The sequence below is a fragment of the Copadichromis virginalis genome, linkage group LG11 (assembly GCF_057382275.1).
Source record: "Copadichromis virginalis isolate Kocher_CV1m ecotype Utaka linkage group LG11, C_Virginalis_male_GT1.1, whole genome shotgun sequence".
Lineage (NCBI taxonomy): Eukaryota > Metazoa > Chordata > Actinopteri > Cichliformes > Cichlidae > Copadichromis > Copadichromis virginalis.
This window is the reverse complement of record NC_140628.1, coordinates 13,955,206-13,972,522: the sequence shown is the minus strand read 5'-3', so window position 1 is coordinate 13,972,522 and position 17,317 is coordinate 13,955,206. Positions and strand designations below refer to the sequence as shown.

Here is a 17,317-nt window from a genome sequence, read left to right as displayed (position 1 = left end):
GAAAAAAAGACCTGCCGACTTTCCCCCCCCAGTGGCTCTTCTTCTTCTTCTTCTTCTTCTAAAATCACTCTTTAAAAAATGTGGTTTGTATTTGCTCCAGGTACCTTTTGTTGTAATATGCAATATATACAATCTGAAACAGGTAAGTGTCACAGATATGTCAAAAAAGGAAAGAAAGAAATCAGGTAGTGTGTGTATATTTTTCATGGCACTATATTAATAGATAAAGCTAAAACTTGGCACATATTTTTACTTGTGGTCCTTATATTGATTAAAAATTAGCTCTCTATTGTGTGTGTGTTTTTGTGTTAAAAGGACAAAAGAGTACAGGGACTACTTGTTAAGCTAAAGAATGACTTAAGAAACAGGCAAGAAAACAAGTAATGCCCTGAACCATGTTTAAAGGTAATAGTGAACAGGCAATTATTTCACGAGTAGCACGAGTGTTATAGCTAGGGTTGCCGAATCTTTAACTATCAAATAGCACAATGCACAGTCAGCTGGGCATAGCGTAAATATGCACTGTCCATCCATAATCTTATAACAAAAATACTGTAAAATGTTGGTTTTCAGTTTAATCAATACCTCATGTAAAACAATAAAGACAAATACAGTAAATTATAACAGAAGTCACAAGGGCATTTCCTTTGAAAAATAAGCAAAAAGGAAACAAATACTGTAAATACAGTCTTCATTTACCCAGCTTATTCTACTACGCAGACCAAACAAACGACCCCTTCTTTTCACTAATCACGTATTACTCCACACTTGTATGCGGGACAGGCCGTCACTGTATGGAACGCGAAGTACGATTGCGGTCAAATCAGATTTGGTATTTGTAAGAGTGCCATCTGTTGGTCAGAAAGTGACATTGCAGTAACGGTCCGGGGCATTTAAGGTCGAGTAAGGGACAAACCAATGACAGTATAGAAATCAGTTTTGCGCATTATACTGTGGTATCCCTTAGTTGCCACTTGCCTAAATTAGGATTATCTTCCAGTGACAATTCCCAAATATAACGGGTAAGCAAGAAAATCAAATAGTTATAATACTAATAATAAATATTTAATGTTAACAAAAACACAGGTTTGGTTCATTTTTTGTCACAGTACCTAAAACTGATTAGCTGCTAGCGCTAATGTAGCACTTACCATTAGCTTATTGCTCAGGTTCTTGATAACCTTTTGTTAAGTTTTCGTTTGTGACATACATCATGTTTTTTATATGTGGGTGTTTCTTTTAATTATAGCGATATTTACTTCTTTATAAAGTGCTGCCTTTACAAGCAGTTAACCTAGTAAAAAGCAATTCCCTAATGCCTAGCAGCCCGTCCTTACTGATGTTTGTATTTTGTCAGTGCAGTTGATGGTAACTTGATGGTAAGTTGATGGTGTAGTCCTGAAGGTATCTTAAATATTAGTCATTCTCTATAGGTTTAGTGCAGCTAATTAAAAGTTTTACATAACAAGGCTTAACAGGTTGATATTCATAATCCCTTCACATGATACTTTTAAAGCAGTAGATCTAGTCAGTCTGCATACCGAAAGACTAGCTGATCAAGAGGTTTTAACCTTAAATAGGTCCATAGTAAACATTGAAATTGCTTTATGGAAAGTGAGAGAAGCATTGGTTTTAGCCCTCATGAGTTTTATCTAAAGCTAGTAGCAGTATATGTGTAGGCTGCAATATGGAAGCGTGTTTGATTAAAATAAGAATTTGATCAACATATTGTATGGGCAGCTGTGGCTCAGATGGTAGAGCGCACCATCTATCAGTTGGAAAGCTGATTGCTCAATTCCTGATTTCTGTAGCCCACATGCTGAAGTATCCTTGGGCAAGATACTGAACCCCAAGTTACCTCTGATTCATGATCAGAGTGTGTTTGTGAATGTTATAAAGTGCTTAGGCATATATAAAATTGCTGTACGAATGTGTGAGTGATTAGGTGGATGAGACTTGCAGTAGTACTTGAAGTGTTGAGTAGAAAGGTGCTTTTTAAGTACCAGTCCATTTATTTATTTATTTCTAACTGAATTGTTTTCATGATTTCTGTGCATTATCCTATTAACTATTAAGGTGTATATTTTTCTCTGTTCACTGTATCAGCTCAGTTGTATCACAGATATCCTAAAAGTGCTATGTTGTCTTTTGCAGTGTAAGAGAAGCTGCAAAGATCACTGACATGACATGTGAAGAGAAATCTGAGATCTCCATGGCAAAGACACGTCAGCGTAAGCCCAGCAATTGCATATATTAGCAGTATTTTTTACTCGCTTTCAGAAAAACATTTGTTTAGATTTGTTTTTTTGTGATTTGAAGAAGAAAATGTTCTCAAGATTCATTTAACTGTCATAATGCAACACAAGTGTTGTTTGTAACTGCGTGAGTGGAGGTGGTATCATAAATACATCTCACAATTAGAGTTCTCTTTATTACAGGCCACTAGATTGAAATAAAGATTTCTTTGCTGTCCATGAGATCAGGATTTATTTGAGGCTAACACAGTTACATATTTTTTTCTTTGTGGCGTTTGAATGTTATCCCTATTCCTGAGTGGGTTTCCTCACATACTCCAACTTGCTCCCACAGTTCAAAGACTTGTGTGTCAGGTTAATTGATGAGCCTAAATTAGACAGAGATGAATGGCAGATAATATGCTTAAAGTGTACAGAACAGAGAGCATTGCATGATTGTATGATTAAATGTGGCTTGTAGTCTAAAGTGCTCTGAGTGGTCAGTAAGACTAGAAAGACTTCCGAAGTGAAATTGTTAAAAATCAACTAGTAAAAGCATTGTGGGTATTAGTAGTGGTATCTATTATTGAGTATTTGCATCAATGTCATTACAGTGTTGTCAGAAGCTCAGTTACTTATGAGAGACATTGAAGAGATGATGAATTGGTGTGCATCGTTAGATCTCTCCAACCAGAGACAGCAAAGAATGGTATGTTTACAGTGAACCACGTGACTGTGCTGCAGACCACAGTCAGCCCAGAATCAAGTATTTTTATTTGTCAAATCTCAACCATATTCCTTTGAGGAAACTTACCCGGCTGAGTTTACATAATGTTTGTCTTCTTTGTTTCTAACCCACTGTCTTTCTGTTTTTAAATGGGTTTATTTGTTTAATTAATTTAATCCTGTCTCTATCATACTTAATGAAGCTGATACTATACTTCTGTTATAACAAGGTCACAAGTGGTCAGGTTATGAGTTCCCTATAGTTGCATAGCAATCCAGTTAATTTCTCTTCTTAGCTGCAAGAAAAGGATATGCAAAGTAAATCTGAATTGCCATTAATATAAAATATATTTGACACAGACGTTAACCGTTTCAGTCCATTTAGTTTCACTTTAGGCTTAGCCTCTGGACATCTCTTACATTGTCTTCCATTCCTTCCATGCACTCTAAGCACTAGACTAGACCCTCCTGACCTCTTTCCCAAAGTGCCACAGGGGGTGACGGATAAATAAAACTTTTTGCCAGAACCACTGGGCAGAATCAGAAAAAGAATTCTATTTGCTAAACCATAATATCTTTAATGCATGTCGTTCTGATTTAGGAGCTGTTATTTCAGTGAGTAGATTTACAGCAGCCTTGACAGCTGCATCAATTTCATCCGCACGTGTTGCCAGCCTCAGCCCCACCTACAAATGTAACGATTGGCCCAATCGTTTCAGGAAACAAGACGACCAGCGATCCACGAGAGACTGTTCAGTCTCACAAAAATAAAATTTGAGCTCCAGGTTTCTACCTCTAGAACCTAATTAGCAGGAGTGAGGACTCCCTATAAATAATTTTTCTCACAGGACAGATATAATAGTGTGTGTACGCACGCACACACACACTAGAAAACACATAAATGAATGCGCAGCTTCTGTCTATTGCAGCTGTTAACAAAGCACAAAGGATGCACAAATGACCTTGTTATTATTTTATGTGCTGAGGCATAGTGTGCACAGCACAGCCTTGTGTGCATGTTGTTGTTGTTGTGACAGAATCAGCAGGAGTGTCGGGCCAGCATAGAGGAGGACGGAGAGACCTTGGTCATAGAGGGCTTCAGGTTTGAGAGTGCAGCAAGCAGGCAGGAGCTGAAGAGGCTGAGTTCACAGGCTGCTGCAGGAGGATGCCAGGGTGACACGTGACTGACTTCCAACTTTGTGAGTCCATTATGCAGGCTGATCAAGGTCGCATGACTGACAGCGGTAGAGGAAAAAAAACCAACATAACACATGTTTACTCTTATATATATCTCTGAAGCCATATATATGATCTAGTATAAAGAATACTTACTATTTTAAGGAAAAGTGTTTCTAAATATTTTCTGTAAGACTATAAATTTCCATTTATTGTTGGTTTTTAAAAAAATATCTTTTATTAGTAGTTTGTCTGCTTGTTGTATTCAACTGTGGTGCATTTAATTATAGTGCTGGACATTTTCCCCGGTATACAACAACACGCTGTGAATGAGAGCTGAGGGGAGGACATGGTCTGCTCTCTGATTACACGGAGCTTTTAGGCTGTTCAGTGTCTTTCCTGTTTATACTATAGTGTAGCTTGTGAGTGCTTTTATTATAGTGAAGTTTCATAGCTCACTGTGCTTACTAGTACAGCTGGCTTAACAAAGTACTGTATTATAAATAAAATATTACATTGCCTTTCTTGGACATCTAAGAGTCATATTTTTGTGTGTTTTTAATCCATGGTGAAACTAGTATTTACAAACCTTTATGATGAGTTTATAAACTTGTTTTACTACTTTTTGTCTGTAATTTAAAATATATATTAACATCATTGTATTAATTTCAAAAGGGAAAGGGCTGTAAAGATAATTGTTAAAATTAGTTTATTCACTTGGTTATTCTTAAATATTTGTGTTATCTATGTTTTACCTTACAGTTACCTTAGTATTCTTGCAGAAGCAAATGAGGTTACAGCTCAGGTCATTATATATTGTTTGACTGTACTGCGTCGGACAAACCAGAGCGCAGTGTCCTGCAGAACAATACGCTTTAGCCATTTATTATCTTGTCAAATCCCCTAAAATGTCGAGGGCTTTAGGATTGCAGTCCGGCCTCGTAACTTCTTTCAAAAGAAGCACCATCACTATGCTGACCAGAGGCGGAGCCAGACATTTGAAACACCCGGGGCTTAGCCCAAAGAGTAGTATGCATGTGGGATTTTTTTTTTTTTTTTTTTTGGGGGGGGGGGGGGGGGGGGGTGTAGAAATGACTAAAAGATTAATAGGCTCTGTTCAAAAAAGAATGACTTCATATAGGGAAAAATATATATCACATGTGCAGGACACCTTAAACTAGTTTTTTAATTAAGCAGCAAGGCAGAACAAAGTCAGGGCTGTATCAAGACACGAGGACTAAAACCCAATTCAACCAGACCCAGAACTGATCCAGAATTAAAACAGGACTACAACAGTTCAAAATCAGGACTACTGAGGACTTAACCAAGACAGAACCAGAATCAGAACTAGATGATAGTAGCACTAAAAATCATCATAGACCTGCACTACACTTATTTTTTAATTCTACCAAAGTCCACTATTTAGATTGAGAAAAGTTTATATAATTATTTAGCCTTGTTGTGCAAACAAGCCTGCAGAACTTAATAAATACAGAATTTGAAAAATAACAAACCTAAAAAGAAACACTAGGTACGAGATACATGAGGACCTATGATACGGTGATACTTTTGGTAAACAACCATTTGACTAACATGTGTGTCTCACCTGCTCTTCTTCATCTGTTCTGTCCTCGTTCTCCTCTCTCTCCCTCTTTGTGCTGACAATCATCAAATATACAGTTGAAACCAGATATTTACTCTTCAGATAAAAACACTTTTTTAATTGTAACATCAAATCAGACTAAATGTTTATTTTTTTAGATTGATAAATATAAAAACATATTTGTTAACTTTAAGAGTAAAGAGAGAAACTATCTTTATTTCTTAATTGCAAATGGCACCAAATTGTATTCAAACTTGAGCCACATTTATGGAGCTCCACAGTTCTTTTCCTGGTGTTTTGGTTGACATCTCTTGATTTTCCCATGTCAAAGAAACAGGCTCTGTGTTTTGCCTTATATGCATCCACAGCTGTGCCACCAATTTACTCACATGGACTCTACTAACCTATCAGAAGCTTCTTCAGCTCAGAATGGAATCGTCTGGAGTTTTCTTATTAATTAACAATAAATTTAGTGTACATGTACTCCTAAATTTGATGAAAGTGATAAAAATAGCTCTGTCTCTCTTTATTCTGAAATTTAACTAATTCAAAATATATTTCAATATTTATCTAAAACAAAAGTTTACTCTAAATTGATGTTGTACAGTAAAAAAATTTTCTCCCTAAAGTGTAAATATCTGGTTACAAATGTGAATATCCTGCTGTGTACTGAAACCCCTCTTGTTTTGCATAGAAATATACTGAACAACTTACAAAGCATAATATATAAAATAACATTTACCTGAGTTTTTTCTTTGAAAGAACCCTCGAATGTCCATTCTTATGTTTCAGTACATAACTGAAACCGATTTAGTCGGGGAGGGTAAGAACTGAAAATATGAAATAAACACACGTAAGCTAAGACTCTCTAAAAAAAAATAGCATTTGTTCGGCTTTTCATTTTGCCATTTGTTGATTCACTTGAAGAGCAAGTAACGTAATATTGGTCAAGTGATCAGTTTCATATCAATCTTTCGTGATGCACCGTCATATTTACATTATTTGTACGGTACGAATGATTTGCTTTGGTACCTGGTCAAACTTAAGCTCTCCTTAGTATGGCTGGCTCCGTCTCTCCAACAGCGCACTCACGGGCAGCAGCTGCCCCGCCCCCTCGCTCAGTCGCTTAGTGCCTGAGCTTGGATCATACCAATATCAGGGGGGGATTCACGCACAGTCGTAAATTCCCACAGTGTGCACTATGTGCTTCGAATATTGTGTGTACTTTTTGTTTTATACAGTTGTCAGCCAGGCATCTAACTATGAAAAAATTACACTCCAAAATACCCCGGGCTTCTGACAAAACAACCCGGGCTTAAGCCCCGTAAGCCACCCCCACGCTCCGCCCCTGATGCTGACATTGAATTAAACATGAAAATCTGCAGTTTGTCAAATATATTCTGAAGCTGGTGAATCCATTGCTCTGTTCGTGGTCGAGAAGGACTAGAGGCTGTTTGGCTGCGACGTGAACCAACAAGACCTGGCAGAAGAATAAAAAGTGTCAGAGCATCAATGTAACCAATTCACAAACTCCCAATTAGAATGTCAGATGAACGATTAAGCCCAGAAGTTTACCAAGCATTAACATACTAAACAGACTGACATAATATATGCAAATAAGGTCATTATTATGCATGTGCTAGTTCAGTGCCCAAATTAAGTCCTCTTTTGGAGCACTCGGGATATGTTTGCAAGCACCAGCTCTATGACAACATGTTATAGAAATAATGGTCACTTGAAAAATCTAATTAGCTCTACATTTGATTGTAAGCTGTATTAGTCACTGGAACATGAAGAAAGCTTGAATTAAAATTAGCAACTGAAGCTAGGGAGAGGAATAGAAGGCAGAATCTAATCGTGGATTGTTTGGACATGCGATGCGCAGACATGCTGACGAAAGCATCCTGTAATCAGACTGAGTGGCATAAGAAGTGGTGAAAAAGCATTTAGCAGATGCTGAATTAGTGATGACTGAAGTTACTTTGTTGTTTATCAGTCTTGTGTTTTCATCCTTAAGTGCTGCATGAATTATTTATGTTTCAGCCCACGTAATTGGTGGGAAAACAAACAACAACAACAGAAAGAATGGGGAAAAAATACCAGACCAGGAGAACACAAGTATTAATCAGTTGTGTGGTCCTTAATAAATTTTTCTAACTCTCGGGACTTTGAACCTCTTCAAACTGTTGCTGCAGCTGCTGCAGCCCCCTCTTTAAAACGTCTTGTAAAGGAGCCATGGTGCTTTATTGCTCCGTGTCTTTTTGATTGCAGTTGCGGTTTGTTGTCGGCTGATCTTCTCATGTCTGTTTTTCATATAAACATCTGCTCTCAATAAATCTGCACTGATGAAACCACGAGGTCTGAACCAACAGCAGTTGCCTGCTATGCACACTTTCTGCCAGAAGGGGATGCCGTTTCTTGTGATTTTATGTCATTTGTCCCCGTGTGTTAGGCACTCGAGTGATTACAGCGAATGGCAGCATCTGTGGAGGTAATGTGCCTGAAGGCTGGGCCCTTAATCAGTTGTCTTTTACAGTCTTTATGCCTGATATAGAAATAGTAGAGAGTAAGGTATGCAGAATACATTCATCTTTGTCCCTTGGCAAAAAAGAACAATTTCACCTATTATTAATCACCAGTGAAACGCGTGTGGATGGTAGGTCACAGTAGACTCTCTCTGATCTTTTTCTCTGCTATATAACACCCCATCAAGTACCACTGCACTACTGCAGTTAAAGTTAAGATCTATGATACCAGCAGTACAGTCATATTTCACAGTGCTGAACTAAACTGCACCAACACTTACCCCGCTTATTCTTTTCTCTCTCTGTGTTTCACAACACTGAGGAAGTTTGACAGCTGTGGATTGCATGCAGTGAAGGCTTATCGCCCATCAGCTATGTGTGAAGCTGCACTGGCAGAACTGGTGTAAACTTTTTGGGGGCGAGATCTGAGCAGGAGTTCTGGATTTTGACAAACACACTTGATGAGAAAATGGCTTGACCAAACATTGCGTATTCTGTGATGTGATGCTCAGCCTCCAAATCGCCATTTGCATGTAGCGTTCAGGGGACCTCGATTGTTTGGAGCATTCTTGGCAACCCACAGGGTGTTTTCATATTGTGTTTCAAAAGTGCACTGAACTGAAGTGTACTTGCCTGCTTACTGATTCATCACAGACCCTGAAACTGTGCCATGTAATCAGAAACTGGCCTTCTTTACACAGCGCAGAGGTCAGCCATATCCAAGGACCCTGTATGTGTGTTGGTCCTGCAGAGGACATCCCTGTAGACTGGAAGAGCATAGCTGCAGCGGGGCATCCAAGGCCCTTCCTTTGTTTTTGCTGAGCCAATTAGAGAGAGATAGCATCTGCTGTGAAAGGAGAACAATGGCTTGTTCACTGTGTTTGAGTTTATGTGTGTGAATAAAGTTTGTGTGGGTGTATCTGTAGGCTAGTTAGTGCGTGTGTGTGTTTGTGTAGCTACACTATATGAGCATGTGGCGTGCTGAATAGTAATGAGAGAGGAGTATTGTATACAGCAGATGAGAGGAAACAAGAAAGTGACTGCCTACAAAGTATGACAGACAGCATATGGCTTCATCTACTTTGATTCAGTTAACACACACACACACACACACACACAGCAAATCACCAGAGAAGCACATATAAATTGAGAAGACTTCCTGCATTTATGAGTGAGGCACATACAATGCTTGTAATTAAAAAGTCACTGCTGCTGAGTGACAGTCTGCCTCACGCGCAGTCAGTTTGTGTCCTCGCTCGAATTTCTGTAAAACTTTTTGACAGGAAGTGCGGTGATGATTTCACAGTCGGCCGTAACACCCCCATCTATCCAAAGAGCCTAGAGGTCCTTAACCCCTACCTGCTGCTATCTTGAGTTATGCAGTTTGATGGCTCTTCAATTCTAGGTACGGATTAACAAGCGAGATATTTGAGGATGTGTGAATGTGTGCGTGTTTAGCTTGCTAGCACCCCTGTCTTGGCCAGCCGGCTCCACCATATGGCCACATTTATCATTTATCTCGCTATTCATTAAGACTGCCCTTGCTGGGTGCAGAAGCACTGCTGGGTGCCTCAGCCTCACCTGCCTCACCTCTACAGTGCTGTGGACAATTGACCGCAGTCCACTCTAATTTTGGATGTGAATGCTGTAAAATGAAATGTCCAACCCCTTTTAACTTAATCTTTTTTTCCACTACAAGCAAGCTGTTTATCCATCAGAGGAGAGGGCTCATTAAAGGGCTGCATCAATATAAAAATAAATAATCTAAATACACAATTTTATTGCGCTCAAACGTCGAAGGATGCAACAACAAGCGAACATTTGTGGACAGTTTAACACAGGAGTATGTTATGAGCTTGAAAGTCAATATTTGGTATGATCAGGCACAGCCTGAGCTCTCTTAGGCAAGATATCTTGTCTTAAAGTAATCTGTAGGAATAGTTCTGCAGGCTTCTTGAACCTCTGGGGAGACCAATCCATGACTAATGGTGTTCCTTTGTGTGTGTGTTTTTAATGCATTTATGCTTTTCCTGCATTGACAGTGTGTTTAGGGACATGGTGAAAAATGAAGCCATTGTCAGACAGATGCTTTCCTAGTGGTTTTGCATGGTGGCTCAAAATCTGATGGTACTTTTTGTTCATAATTCCATCAATCTGGACAAGATTTCCAACACCACTGGCTGAAATGCTGCCCCAAACCACGAGAGAGCCCACACTATGTTTTACAGATGATTCCAGACTCTCACTGTTTTATCTCTCCCCTGACCTCTTCTGCACAAATTTAATCTAAAAATTTCAAATTTCGATTCATCACTTCGTAAGACCTGTTGCCACTGATTTTCAGTCAAGTTCTTGTGCAATTTTGCATATTTCAACCTTTTCTCCCTACCCTAAGAATGGCTTCTTGATAGCCACCCTCCCACTGAGACCATTTCTGTTCACTGGCTTCAGTGAACACTAGATGGATCAACTGAAGGGCCAGATACATCTCTCAGTTCCTGTGCCAGGTCTATGATCTTTTTTTCCCCCTATTTCTCCAGAACATGACTTTCACATACTGTTATGCCAAACAGTCAGCTAATAGCTTTTTTAGAAATAACCTGTTAGTACAAAAATATTATGTTATGGCTGTCAAACTGTGTTATCTTTGTCATTTTTCATAGATTCAGCTAAAGAAATTGGAACAAATTACCACTTTTTGCAACAGGCTGTTAGTAACGAAGCGCCTGAAGATACAACTTAAAATTGGTTCTTTGCTAAGAGGTCTGTCATGTGTAGACACAACGCTGGTTCATCCCTTAAGGTGGGTGCCTTTTTTATGCATGAATGATTCATAAGTCATTGTTAAAAGACTTAACACGAAAAACAAACACACAGAGAAACCCTTAATCCTCTCAGAATGGTCAGATAGAAGGACTGGACTGGAAATAAGCAGCCAATGTCCATGAAAGGCAGTAAACTACTGTTCTAGACTATTTTGAAAAAACACACAATCTGGCTTCTTAGAAGCAAAATAAAGAAATGAGAGGTGGCTCAACACTTTTGCAAACAAACAACAGCAAACATGTTGGTCAAAAATAATTGCGAAACTGCACATTTCTTTGGGCCTGTAATGTTTATGCTTTCAGTTTCCTGTGTAAGAAATGCATCATTCATTGTTACATAAAAGAAAAGGAAAGTGTACATTTCTGACATGATGTATCATTAAGAAACGCTCTCCTGCATCAGCAACACATAACACTCTGATTAACATATGAGTTTTGTTTCCTGAGCTAAGTGTGTCAGTGTGAAATAATTACCTGTGTGGGGGGATTTGTTCTGTTTTGTTTTACTTTCTCTTCACTCAGTGCAGCATATGAAGTGATATTTTTCCAATGCAATCATCATCTTTCAGTTTCAGATTTTGATTGCAGTAATTTTGTTAGAATAAATTATAAAAGAAAGAAAAAAATGGAAAAATCATCTCAGCATTGCGGAAAAATCCTGATCTGGTCTAGACACAGCCTGCGCTAAGCCTGGCTAAAGATCTGCATGGATGAAATGGAGAGGAATTTGTGATCTCATTGAATGGACCCATTTGATAGCTGGCTGTGGTGAAAATTGAACTGAATGGGCGGAGGTAAGCGGAGGTTGTTTTTTTTTTTTGACAGAACCAAGGTTATTCATAGTTGGGCCAAAATCCGGTTGATTGAAATGAGTCACTCCTCCTTTAAAGTAGCTGGAGATAAATGAGGGAAAAAGTATAAAATATACCAGGGGAGTAGGTCTGAGCACTGTAAGAAGGAAAAATAATCTGTAAATAGTAGTTTATGTGTGCTTTTGTGTTAGTTATGCACAATTCTGAGGGGTCCAGTGTGCATCTCACTGTTATTCATTAGTATGCATTCTACACCATTTTCTCCAGATACCAAGTAGGTGATTCATCCTAAAACAGCAGGACTATTTCACTTGCTGCAGCCTGTGTAGGGACTGTGAGGCCAGCTGTTGTTTTAGCGCGTCCCCGTTAAGCATCAAAACATCAAACAGCAAGCATGACTTAACTGCCCTCAGAAGATCACAGACTGTTGTTGTGCTTGTCATTTTTATCTCAGGAAGAAGTCTTTGCATTTCTCCCCTTCTCTGTAGTGCACTCTTGATTTTTCTCTTATCCTGCCTGTCTGTCTTCCTCTGTCTCTTCTTGATGGTTTGACAGTGTGACAGCGGTTCATCTTCAGTCTTGTGTGGGGATGTCAGCAGGAGAGAGATGTCTGTCTTGGCACCACTGATTGCTCAGTGTGTGGGTGCGTGTCAGTGGTTGTGTGATTTAGACACTTGCGTGTGGATACCGGAGGTGTGCTTATGTGTTGTGTATGAAATATGTTCTGGTGCATACTCACTTTTGCTTATGAGAGTTTGGGTATTGACAGTCTCCAGTAATTTGTCTCTTTGTGAGATGGATAAGTATTTGTTATGACGTAGTACTCCGCATAAGCTGGTTTCAGTGTATAATTGTACACTCACTGGTCACTTTATTAGGTACACCTTATTACTTGTACCAGGTTGGATTGTCTTTTTCCTTCGTAACTGTCTTAATTCTTTGTAGTATAGATTTAACGAGGTGCTGGAAACAATCAGAAATATCTGTCTGCATTGATGTGACAGCGTCGCACAGTTGCAGGAGATTTGTCAGCTACGCATCCATCACGTGACGCTCCCATTCCACACATCCCAACATCACATCCAAAGTTGCTCTACTGGATTGAGATCTGGTGACTGTGGAGGCCACTTGAATGCAGTGAACTCACTGTCATGTTCAAGAAACCAGTCTGAAATGTTTTGAGGCTCACTTTCTTGTTCTTAGCTGACAGGAGTGACAAGTGTGCTCTTCTGCTGGTGTACCCAAGTATTCAAGGCTTGACAGTTTGTGCATTCAGAGATTTTCTCCCGCATGTTGTTGTAGCAAGTGATTATTTGAGCTACCATTCTCCTCTGACCTCTGACATCAGCAGGGTATTTTCTTCCAGAGAACTGCTGCTCACTGGATATTTTCTGTCTTCTTCTGTTTTTTTGGACCATTCCCTCTACACCAGAATGATAGTTGTATTTGGCTGGTCTACTGGAATTTTCAATCTTCCACCAACAACCATATCATGTTCAAAGTAATCTTCCTCATTCTGATGCTCATCTTCACCATGTCTACAGGCATGGAGTTGCTACAACTTCATTAGCTCATTAGATATTTGCATTAACAAGCAGTTGAATTAAGTTTCTGGTGAGTGTATCTGACAGTACCAAAAACATGAAAGGAGGGAGTTTCGTTGTCTTTAATTGAGGTTAAAGTTGTCAGGCAGAGCTTCGTCTAGGTTGGAGCACTTTCCTCTATGATGCCAGTGATGTTGAAGATGCTTCAAGTCTGAGGCAAGCTAAACTGCCTGACACAACAGCAACTGAGACTCAGGTTTTTTAAGGAATGTCAGCCACATAGATGTCACATATACAAATGATATATGGTATAAATGATTGACAATAATTTACTATTACTGGAAGACCACATTAGAATTATGGCATTATTCGTCAAGAAAACAATAATTCTAGTTAATTACTTGAGAGCTTCTTAACTCAGCTTGGCTATTCACAAAAAAAAATCGATATAAGTGCTTATTGTGTGGTTTCTTGCTTTCATCCTTCTTCTCACATTTGCAGGTAATATGATCTTATATGCATTTTAAAACCCAGCAGGACTGGTAGAAATAAGGAGGAAAGTAGTGCCTTTTGACAGTTTGTAAAATCTCATTGCTGTGCATTCCACAGTGGATTTGTTAGGATAGATGTTATGAAAGAAGGCCTAATAAACTACATGACAGTCTTGTCTCTTTTATTCAGACGTTAAAGTCTCTGTTTTTAGTTCTCTGAAATGCAATTACAGCTTTTCTCTTTTAGTTGACAGACTGTTTGCATGAAATAATGTGGGCAAATTATAGGTATCAAAGTATAAACTCCTGCTATTTGTGCTCTGCCTCTCATTGTTATGCAGCATGCATCTATGGACTGATGTTTATTCAGAGACTTATATATTTAGGACTTTAGAGTCTTCTAAAATCTTTTCTTTGTCCAAGCCTCCTTTTAAAATCCCCTTTAGATTCCCAGCACCAAAAAGCAAACACAATAAACAATGCTCTTGGCTCCTGTGGGTATACCTTAAATAGTGACTTGCCAAGAGGTCAGGAAACTGTGTTGAAGAAATGTATTTTCAAAGCAGCTTTACGGTGTTAAATGGCAGGTCGTATTTTTTCTTAGATTTTTTTTGTTTGTTTTATTAAGGTTATGTTTATTAGTTAGCAAACCGTAGCTTATATTTTACAGTGCTTTGTTTATGCTCAGCTGTTCCACTACTGGATTTACGGGAGATGGGTTTCAAATACACCCTTAAATCAGTTTTATTTGACACATAAATGTAAAACAGAACAACAAAGTTGCACTTTTTGGATCTTTTTTATGCCACCTTACTGGCAGCGCCCATAACAGAAGGCTGTCAGGGTGTCCATCTCCATTCTCAGTAGTTTTAAGTCATTTTTTTAAAAATGTGCTTCAAACTTCATTTTAACACATAAATGAATAAGGTGTGACCTGATAAAATATATATATATATATATATTTTTTTTTTAGTGGGATATGGTATTTACGATCAAATTTCCTGTAGGATAAACTTGTAAAGTGGTGGATATTTTATATCCAAAAGGTCAAAGGTTACCTTGACTAATCACAATGTTCTGAACCCAGGACAAAGAGGAAGACAGTGACCACAATTTAGTTTCAAATACTGAATTTTAGGCATTCACTGTGATGGCTTGTGCTAAAAAGCTAAGCTGGAGCTGTTGGGGCTCAGGAGGTAAAGTGGGCCGTCTACTAATTGGAAGGTCGGAGGTTTGCTTCCTGTCTCCTCCAGTCTGCATGAAAGGCTGGAGGAGTGTTGAAAGGAAAGTATCCTTGGGCTAAATACTGAACCCTGAGTTGAACACGTTTATTCATCAAGTGTGTGATTATTAGACAAGTTCCTTGTGTATTTGGAAAAAAAAGCAGTAGTATGAATGTGTTTGATTAGGTGAAAGCGCTTGTATTGCTTTGAATGCTCAGTTAGAGCAGAATAGTACTATATAAATACCAGTCCATTTACCATGCAAAACATTTGTGTACATGTTTTCCACTTTGTGACCCGTTATAAGCAAATGTATACTTACATAAATGCCTTTTATTATTGCTTCAGAATCTTCTCCACATAAATGAATCTGGACAGACATGGATGTAAGCTGCACCTTGACTGGTATTCAGAGCATTCAACTGTGAGGAGTTACTGTAATTGTATTGCAGGCAGGCACAAAGCAACGATGATGTCAAGTGGATACGTTTGCAAAAGAAACAACAAGATTTCAATGTGAAATGCTGAAATAAAGCAGCTGGCAGAAAGACACGCGGAGGCACATGAACCCAGTGGAATGAGAGGGTGGCCACAGATAAGAGTGAAAACCATGACATTAGCATAGTATTGATGACAGATTTGGTCACATATAATCTTTGATGACAAAAGAGGCCTTCATTGCTGCACGGTGGGGAACTCCTATGTGGGCGATGTTGGCATTCTGAAAATGAAAAACTAATCCGTTTTATTGTGTATGTGTTTTTTTTTTTTTTTCTTATCTGTGATGGAGTATGCAATGGAATTTCCCCATTCCTTCTATTCCTGTCTATGGAATTACCCCTCAGGACACCTGATGCTTCTTAACATGTCTAACAGTCACACACTCAGCAGGCCTTGTCAAAGTGACAGGGATTTATTTGTCTGGTGTCTCTTTGGGTGTTGATAGGTCACCGCCGTTCTCTCATGTGTCATACCTATATGACATATTGCACTAATATGAAGCAATATAGAGGGGAGAACCTGCTGTTAGTCTACTGGCTTTACTCTCTTCTTATAAGAAGTTTTCTGATTTCTTTTAGATCATGCAGGTGAGGGGAAAAAAACATAATGATAATCCTGTAAATAGACTTACACTACCTCTAAAAGCAGTAGCTTTTAGCATGGCACCACTTCTTTGTAATTTTTGCCTTCATACAACATCATGGGGGTTTTTAAATGAAACATTCAAGATGTGATTGAAGTGACTTTAACAAAATTGAAATTCAAATTGAACTTTGACAAAATGATTGCATGAACATGAAGTGATGTAGTATTTTCAAAATGATATCACAGGTGCATCTATTCAAAATCTCGGACGAGCTTCAAGATGAGTTTGAGGTTTTCTGAAAATCTGGTAAATTGGCAGCAGCTACCAAATAAGGTCCACTAATGAGCTAATGACCTGAAGGTCCACAGAAGACAACTGAAGTGGATGTCTAAAGAGCTTGGAAAGAAAAGCGATTGGACTTCTTTAAGTTTCTTGAAGACGTTTCACCACTCATCCGAGAAGCTTCGTCAGTTCTAAGCTTCCTCTAACTGAAGAAGCTTCTTGGATGAGAGGTGGAACATCTTTCCAAGCTCCTTAGACTGCGATGACCTGGATGACTGAGAACCTTCGCAGACAACTGAAGTGGATGATGGCAGAATTCTTTCCAGTGTTAAGAAAAACCCTTCAATAAATCTAACAAAGTCAAGAAAACTCTCAAGGAGGTAGATGTACAATTTTCTACTATGAAAAAAATTGTCTTCATGAATGTAAAAATACAGAGTGTTTCAACCAAGGTGCTGGATTTTGAACTGTACAGGGCTATACTCTCTGCTTAGATCCAGCTAAATGCTGAAAACTGATTAGATGACACTTCATAAAGCAAATTGGCAATGATCCACAGCAAAATGTGAAATGGGATATTCTTCAATAGCCAAGTCAGTCACCTGATCTCCCCCAATACAGCATGCCTTACAGTTACTGAAGACAAAGCTGAAGGCAAAGAGACTCACAAACAAACAGCAACTGAAGATGTTTCCAGTAAAGGTGATGTCCAAAAAATGTTCATCCAATTACGAAAAACAGTATTTAAAATATTCAAATATCAAAAAAATTGTGTTAGTTTGTCCAATA

At 38.6% G+C, this 17,317-nt stretch overlaps 1 long non-coding RNA gene across 4 annotated transcripts; it reads left to right on the top strand.

Moving 5' to 3' along the window:
* The first annotated feature begins 766 nt into the window (after positions 1-766).
* On the top strand, positions 767-4,666 carry LOC146698201 (uncharacterized). Of its 4 annotated transcripts, XR_014922889.1 has the most exons (5): positions 776-1,022; positions 2,155-2,231; positions 2,849-2,943; positions 3,998-4,159; positions 4,427-4,666. It is a non-coding gene; the product is annotated as an uncharacterized LOC146698201 (long non-coding RNA). The 4 variants fall into 4 exon arrangements; XR_014922892.1 differs by having other exon boundaries at positions 767-1,022; positions 3,947-4,666; XR_014922891.1 differs by having other exon boundaries at positions 768-1,022; positions 3,953-4,666.
* Positions 4,667-17,317: the final 12,651 nt, after the last annotated feature.